The 6,871-nt window shown below is 35.7% G+C and overlaps 1 long non-coding RNA gene across 1 annotated transcript; it reads left to right on the forward strand.

Annotated features, from left to right (window-relative positions):
- Positions 1–254: 254 nt before the first annotated feature.
- Positions 255–5,364, forward strand: LOC103103942 (uncharacterized). Its single transcript, XR_467374.3, has 4 exons — positions 255–329; positions 2,108–2,238; positions 3,125–3,309; positions 4,902–5,364. It is a non-coding gene; the product is annotated as an uncharacterized LOC103103942 (long non-coding RNA).
- Positions 5,365–6,871: the final 1,507 nt, after the last annotated feature.

Genomic DNA, 6,871 nt, shown 5'->3' on the forward strand with positions numbered 1-6,871 from the left:
CCTATGCAATGCCTTATTTAAAGGCTCATGATCTTTGTCCTTAAATACATGAAATACCAACATCAGACACTCCAGGTCCTGGGCATTTCTGATGCTCAGTCTACCTAAGAAGCACCTCTAGGGATCTTCTTGAACAGATATTGGTGGTAGGGTATCTTTCCTTTAAACTCACATAGAACTTAGTATTTGTCTTATGACATCATATACTGCTTTTCATCATGTATAAACACAGAATTTCTTCTGTGCTAGATGAATTCTCTTAAGGCAGTGGAGATATAGTCTTCATATAGCTATCCCTCAGAGTACCTTGCACAAAACTTCACATGGAGGTAGGTATTCAGTAAATATTGATTGAGTCAATGTACCCAGACCAAAAACAAAACAAAAAAAGGGAATTTAATGGCCACAGGGGGGAAAAAGACTCTACTATTTAGAAGCTCTATCCAGAACTTTAACTAGAGTGAATTGATTGAAACCTTGCCCCTAAGGCTGCTAGGTGACACAGTGGATAGAGAGCTGGATCTGGAGTCAGGAAGATCTGCCAGATGTTGATTAACTATGTGACTCTGGACAAGTCATTTTACCTCTGTCTGACTTGATTTCTTCAATTCTAAAATAGAGATCATAATGGTGCCTATCTCGGGGACACCTTGAGGATCAAATGAAATTAGGTTTGTACTTGGCACATAGTAGGTATTAAATAAATTCTTGTACCCTCCCTTCCATCCTGAGGTGTCAAGGAACTGCCTTTTACACTTCACCTACCAGCATTCCCCCTCATCCTCTCAATGAATTGGCAATGAAATTATGACTTTAGTTATGTCTTTAGCACATGAGTGCCTCAAAAGATCACATACTTTATTTACAGTATTTCATCATCTTAAAAAAAAGATCCTGAATATGCATTGGATAGATTGTTTAAGTAACTGAAATAGGACTGTATGTGTATGTGAACCCTTATATATATATATATATGAACCCTTAGTTTCTGTCTTAAAATCAATACTGTGTATTTGCTCCAAGGCAGAATAGCAGTAAGGACTAGGCAACAGGAGTTAGGTGATTTGCCCAGGGTCAGATTTGAACTTCCTCTGTCTCTAGTTCTGGCTCTCAATCCACTGAGCCATCTAGTTGTCTCCTCAGAGTATATTTTGATTAGAATGTGAGCTCTTTTGGACAGGAATTGTATTTTTGTCTTTCTTAGTAACCCAGCATTTAACTCACAACCTTACACATAGTCAGCACTTAATATTTGTCAACTGACTTATCTCTATTTTCTTATCCATCTAACAAAAATGAATGAAAAATGAAATTATCACTCTTTAAAAGAGTATTAATTAGAGAAATGCAAATCAAAACTACTCTGAGGTAATCTCACTCCTATCAAATTGTCTAAAATGATAAATATCGGAAGGGATGTGCAAAAATGGGAACACTGATATGTTGATGGTGTTCCTATGAATTGATCCAATCATTTTTGAGAGCAATCTGGAATTATGTCCAAAGAGTTTAATTGGGTGTACTTTTTGATCCAGAAATTCAATATTATGTTTATTTTCTAAAGTGATCGGGGAAAAAGGAAAAGAACCTGTATGTTCTAAAATATTTATAGCATGATCTTTGAGGTGGCAAATAACTAGAAATTGAGGGATGTCCATTAGTTGGGGAATGACTAAACAAGTTGTAGCATATGGTTGCAATATAATACTACTACACCATAAGAAACGAAAGCAAGTTAATTTTGGAAAAACATGGAAAGACCTACATGAAATTATGAAGAATGAAATAAACAGAGCCAAGAAGACATTATATATAGCAACAGAAATACTAGTTGAAGAATGACTTGTGTAGATCCACCTCCATAGAAAGAACCAATAAATAGAAATAAGTAAAACATAGTTTATATATATATATGCATATATATATATATATATCTTTTTTGTTCAATGATACCTTCTCTAATGGAGGAGAGAGGAAATAAGAGAATCACCTGGGTATTTTAATGGAACAAATAAATAAATTTTAAAAAATTTTAAGTTTCTATCACTACTTTTTGGCTATATAACTAGAGAACAAAACCTGAAAACTGTGTTTCTACATGCCATAGACTCTGCTACTCTGGAAGGAAAAGAATGAAATTCTGCCTCTAGAAGTGATAATCTCTATTTAATCCTCTGTGGTTTGACAGTTGGATACATTTTAGATGAAGCAATAGAAAACTGGATATAAAAGGAAAAGGTATGAAGTCAAATAAACAATTCTCGAAGAGGTGGGTGACAATAGGCAGCAACTAAAAAAATAAAGTCAAAACAAGGTCATTTTGGATGAATAAGTAAATGCAAAATACAATGGAAAGAAAAAGTCAGTGAAGTATAAAACAGGGTAAGGGAATGATTACAGACAATAAACTATTTGTCAGAGAGGCAATGATAGAAAAATATAGAGGTTAAGACATCCATTAATTGTTACAAGGACATGTAATTTGAGGTCAAACAAGGTAACAAATATGGGAGTTGCTTTAGGATCCCTTTACCAGACTGTTGTTATTTGTACTTTAAGCAAGTGAATGTTTTTCAGCTCCCTTGATTTTTGTGGTCCTACTGGCTCTCTTAAAAGCAGTTTACCATTCTAACATCTATTATAGTTTCTCTTAGAATCCCAGTTCTCTTGGAGAATGTATATTTTTTTCTTTTTAAAAGATTGATTGGAGTACCAGAGAAATCTTTCTGAACTGTCAACAGTATGTCTATATAGAAAGATACAGAGAGGCAGTGTATCTGGTCTGATAATAAATCGAGGACAATTTCCCCCAGTGAAATCAGCAATAGTGTACTTGTATACAAACTAAGCTTCAGTCCTTGATAATATGGTTACCATCATCATCACCAGCATATCATTATCATCATCAAATAATTATTGAGTATAAAATGTGCATCTTGTATTCCAGAAGTCAAGAGATAATTGAAAGGTCTATAAGGAATATGGTGCTTTGGAAAATGAGCTTTATTTAAGGTTAGATACTTGCTCCCCAGAAAACCTATCAAATGAGTTTTTAGCAGACATTTCAAATTGTATGAGGTGATAAGAAAAACATCCTAACCCTTTGCCTTTATTTTTTTCCTAGTTTTTCCTTGCAAGGTATTAAAACCATTCTTAAGACTCAATTGGCTCAAGAATCTGAAGATTTATGCTACTTACATACTTACAGCACTTCCTAATTGCCTGAGTACAAACTAGCCACCCAGATATCCCCTTACTCTCTGATGCTGACAAACCATGGGCAACTAAGAGGCAGGGAGCCTCTCTCAGGTGAATACACTTCCAGTGTCCTCAATGCATATGCTTCTTGAATACCTTTCCCAGGCTATCATTAGGCATAGCTCCTTTTGTTAACTGATAAATCACCTCTTGTTCCAGTATCAAACATAAACTACCAGGGAACTAGCCGGAGTCAAGTCTATCCCAAAACACCAGGCAGTTTGTAAATATGACTTCTTGGGAAGCAAGGAAGCTTTGGCTATACCATTGATAAAAGTAAGATCAATAATTACTTACAGGTTACAGGTAGAAAGAAATAAAGGATTAGACTTTTCAGGAAATGATTCTGGTTTTGGAAAATTTGATTTAGAAATAATAGAACTTAGAACTAAGAAGAAACATTTGTACTTTAGTGCTTTCTTGGGGACATCTATAGATGTTTAATAAATCTATAAAGGATAAGTAAGGACTGATATATTATGGCACAATCGAATGTAAAGGACTTCTCTACCAGTAGCAATGCAATGAACAGGACAATTCTGAGGGACTTATGAGAAAGATGCTATCCACATCCAGAGAAAGACCTTTAGGAGCAGAAATGCATTAGAAAAATATATGATTGACCACATAGTGCCATAGAGATGTGATTAGAGTTTTGATGTTAAAGAATTGCTCTACTGCAAATATGAATAACATGGAAATAGGTTTTGAATAATGATATATGTATAACCCAGTGGAACTGCTTATTGGCTTTGGGAAGGGGGAGGGAGTAGTGGAGAATGGGGGGATTATAACTCATGTAACTGTGGAAGAACATTCTAATTAAACATTTTTTAAAAAGGATAAGTAAGCACCTTGACTTCAATAAACTCCATTTTATTTCCCCTCTAAAGCAATACATTGAATCACACCTATGGTACCCTGTTCTCTAAATTGGTAACCAAATCTAACTTTTTGAGGAAAGATGGTAACATTTTAGAACTGAAACTATTATGTTAAAACACTATATAATTTTCCATTTTAAAATATCATTAGAGGTTTTCATTTTGTTCAATTCAACAAATGTTTATTTAAACATTTATTAAATTCTATATTTAAGCTATTGTGACAATAAGAACTGGGGATGAAAGGTAAAACATGAAGTTCTTTCTCTGTGAGAGCTTACATTATACTGAGAGAACACATGGATGTCATCTTATTGATTTGCATGTTCCCACAACAAAAATAATCTATTCAAGCTTGTTCATCGTATATGATTCTTTTCTGTGTCCAAGTTTATGGTCAGAAGTTGGGGGTAAACAGAGAATGGTAAGGACACATACCCTAATAGGAGCCTTCTTTGATTTTTTAAAAATACACTTCTAGCACCAAACACATCTATCAATTTATCTCTAGTCCTTTCTACATGCCTAGATCATATTTTTCTTTTGGTGTTGTTGTTGATTGTCTGTGATCATTAGTGGCATCTTTTTCTCTGATATTCTCTCCATGAAGACTTATTCTCATGCTTCATCATGGTGTGGAGATAACAATAGGTTCTCAAGGATAGTGTCAGGTGAGCATTAGTTCTGGCAAGTTCTATCATGCTGAAAAGAATCTGGATAAGATTCAAACAACAGAATTTTTCCTTTTCCATTTTTTAGGACTAACTCTGCCAAGTACATAAAGGCTCATCACCAGGAGGTTGGCCATTTGAGTAAGAATTCTTTGGCCATGGAAAACCACCAAAAAACACATATACAAATAAATAAATTGTCATTGGAAGGGAAGAGAACATTAACCACTGGGAGATCTGAAAAATGAGGTTTCCTAAGATATGACACCTCAGGTAAGCATTGGAGGAAAGTGGAGATTTTAAGAGGTGGAGGTAAGGAGAGAGTGAATACATTCTCAGCGTGAGAAAACATTTTTTTTTATCAATCAGTTAACTTAATGAATACTGATTAAGGGCCCAATATAATGGTCACTGCTAAACACTAGAAATACAAACATAAAAGTGAACTAGTTTTTACCTTCAAGAAGCTTTGAGGAAATAAAAACTTCACAGATAAATAGAGCATTATACAAAATAAATACAAAGTGATTTGGGGAGTGGGTAACAGAAAAGACCTCCTGGCATTAAAGTAAATGTTGAGACAAGGGAATTGGTAAGTAGGCTAGTTTCCCCTAGAAAATAGACTGTGTGAAGGGCAGTGTGGGAAAACATTATTGCATTGTTTGAACCTAGCCATCTGTGGCTTAGAGAACAGACTTGTTTGTTGCTTAGAGACCAAATTTATTGCTTAACCGATGATGTGCAGGTCATGCTTACCCAGAAACCTTCTAGGGAGTCAGATATTGCTGCAAGGAATATAAGGAGTTTCCTCTCATTATATATCTCAAATAACCTGTGTCTTATTTGGAAATTGCCTACATGCTGGCCAATCAGTCATTTCTGTGTTTCTTCATTTGAATTCTATGCTATGTAAACCTTACAGAAACTTGAGAATAGTAGACCACCTATTTCAGCTCTCCCCTCTGCTGGACTAGCATTAACTTTCTCAGAAGTTGCTGTTGTTGGTTTGTTTTTTTTCCGGACAGGTGTATAGGACATGGTCAGATATGTTTTAGGAATTTGGCAGTTATGTGGAGAAGGGATTAGAGAAGGAAAGATAGAGACATTGTAATAGGAGATATTGCAAAAGACTTTGAAGTATTGCATTAGTCTAAGTGAGTACCCAAACTAGGGACATGGCCAGGAGAGTGAAGAGAAAGGGGACAGATATGAGAGACATTATAGAGGTACAACTTCTTAGATGAGAGAGAGATCTAAGAGCCAAGGGTGATTCCAAGCTGGCACATCTGGGTAACTATTAAAATGGTAGTTTCTTTACTTCCCCACCTTCTTTGCAGTAGTGAGGGACTACGGTTGGAGGTCACTAAATATTTCTTAACCATCTTCTATGTTCCAGGCAATGTGCAAAGTGCCAGAGATCCGAAGAAAGAAAAAAGACAATGTCCTGTCCTAGCTCACAGACTAATAGAAGAGACTATATGCAAACAACAACATATAAACAAGCTACATACAAACTCAATTAAGAATAAACTACAGGAGGAAATCACTAGAATTAAGAAAGATTAGGAAAGATTTCCTATAGAAGGGGATATTTGAACAGGGACTTGAAGGAAACCTGGGAAGCTAAGAGGCAGAGATGAAGAGGAAGAATATTCCTAGCATGGAGGAAGGCTGGTGAAAATGCCCAACTTCAGGATATGGAAGGTCTTATTCAAGGAACGTTGAGGATGCCAGCAACAGTGGACTAAAGAGTATATGGGGATGGAGTAGAGCAGAGGGGAGAGGTAATAAGAAGACTGGAAAGGTGAGGAGGTAGGTAATGAATGGCTCTGAATGCTAAAAGAAAAGTTTTACATTTAATCCTGTGGGTGATAAGTGATTAGGGTTTTCTGAATAGGGACAAGAAGAATAACTGGCTATTACAATAGTCCAACCATGACTAATGAGATGAGGGTCTATGCCAGGGTGGTGGCAGTATTAGATGATAGAAGGGAGCTTAATCGAGATATATTATAAAGGAGAAATAAATAGAGCTTGGCAACAAATTGGGGAAGAGGG

This window comes from Monodelphis domestica, chromosome 4 (assembly GCF_027887165.1).
Source record: "Monodelphis domestica isolate mMonDom1 chromosome 4, mMonDom1.pri, whole genome shotgun sequence".
Taxonomy (NCBI): domain Eukaryota; kingdom Metazoa; phylum Chordata; class Mammalia; order Didelphimorphia; family Didelphidae; genus Monodelphis; species Monodelphis domestica.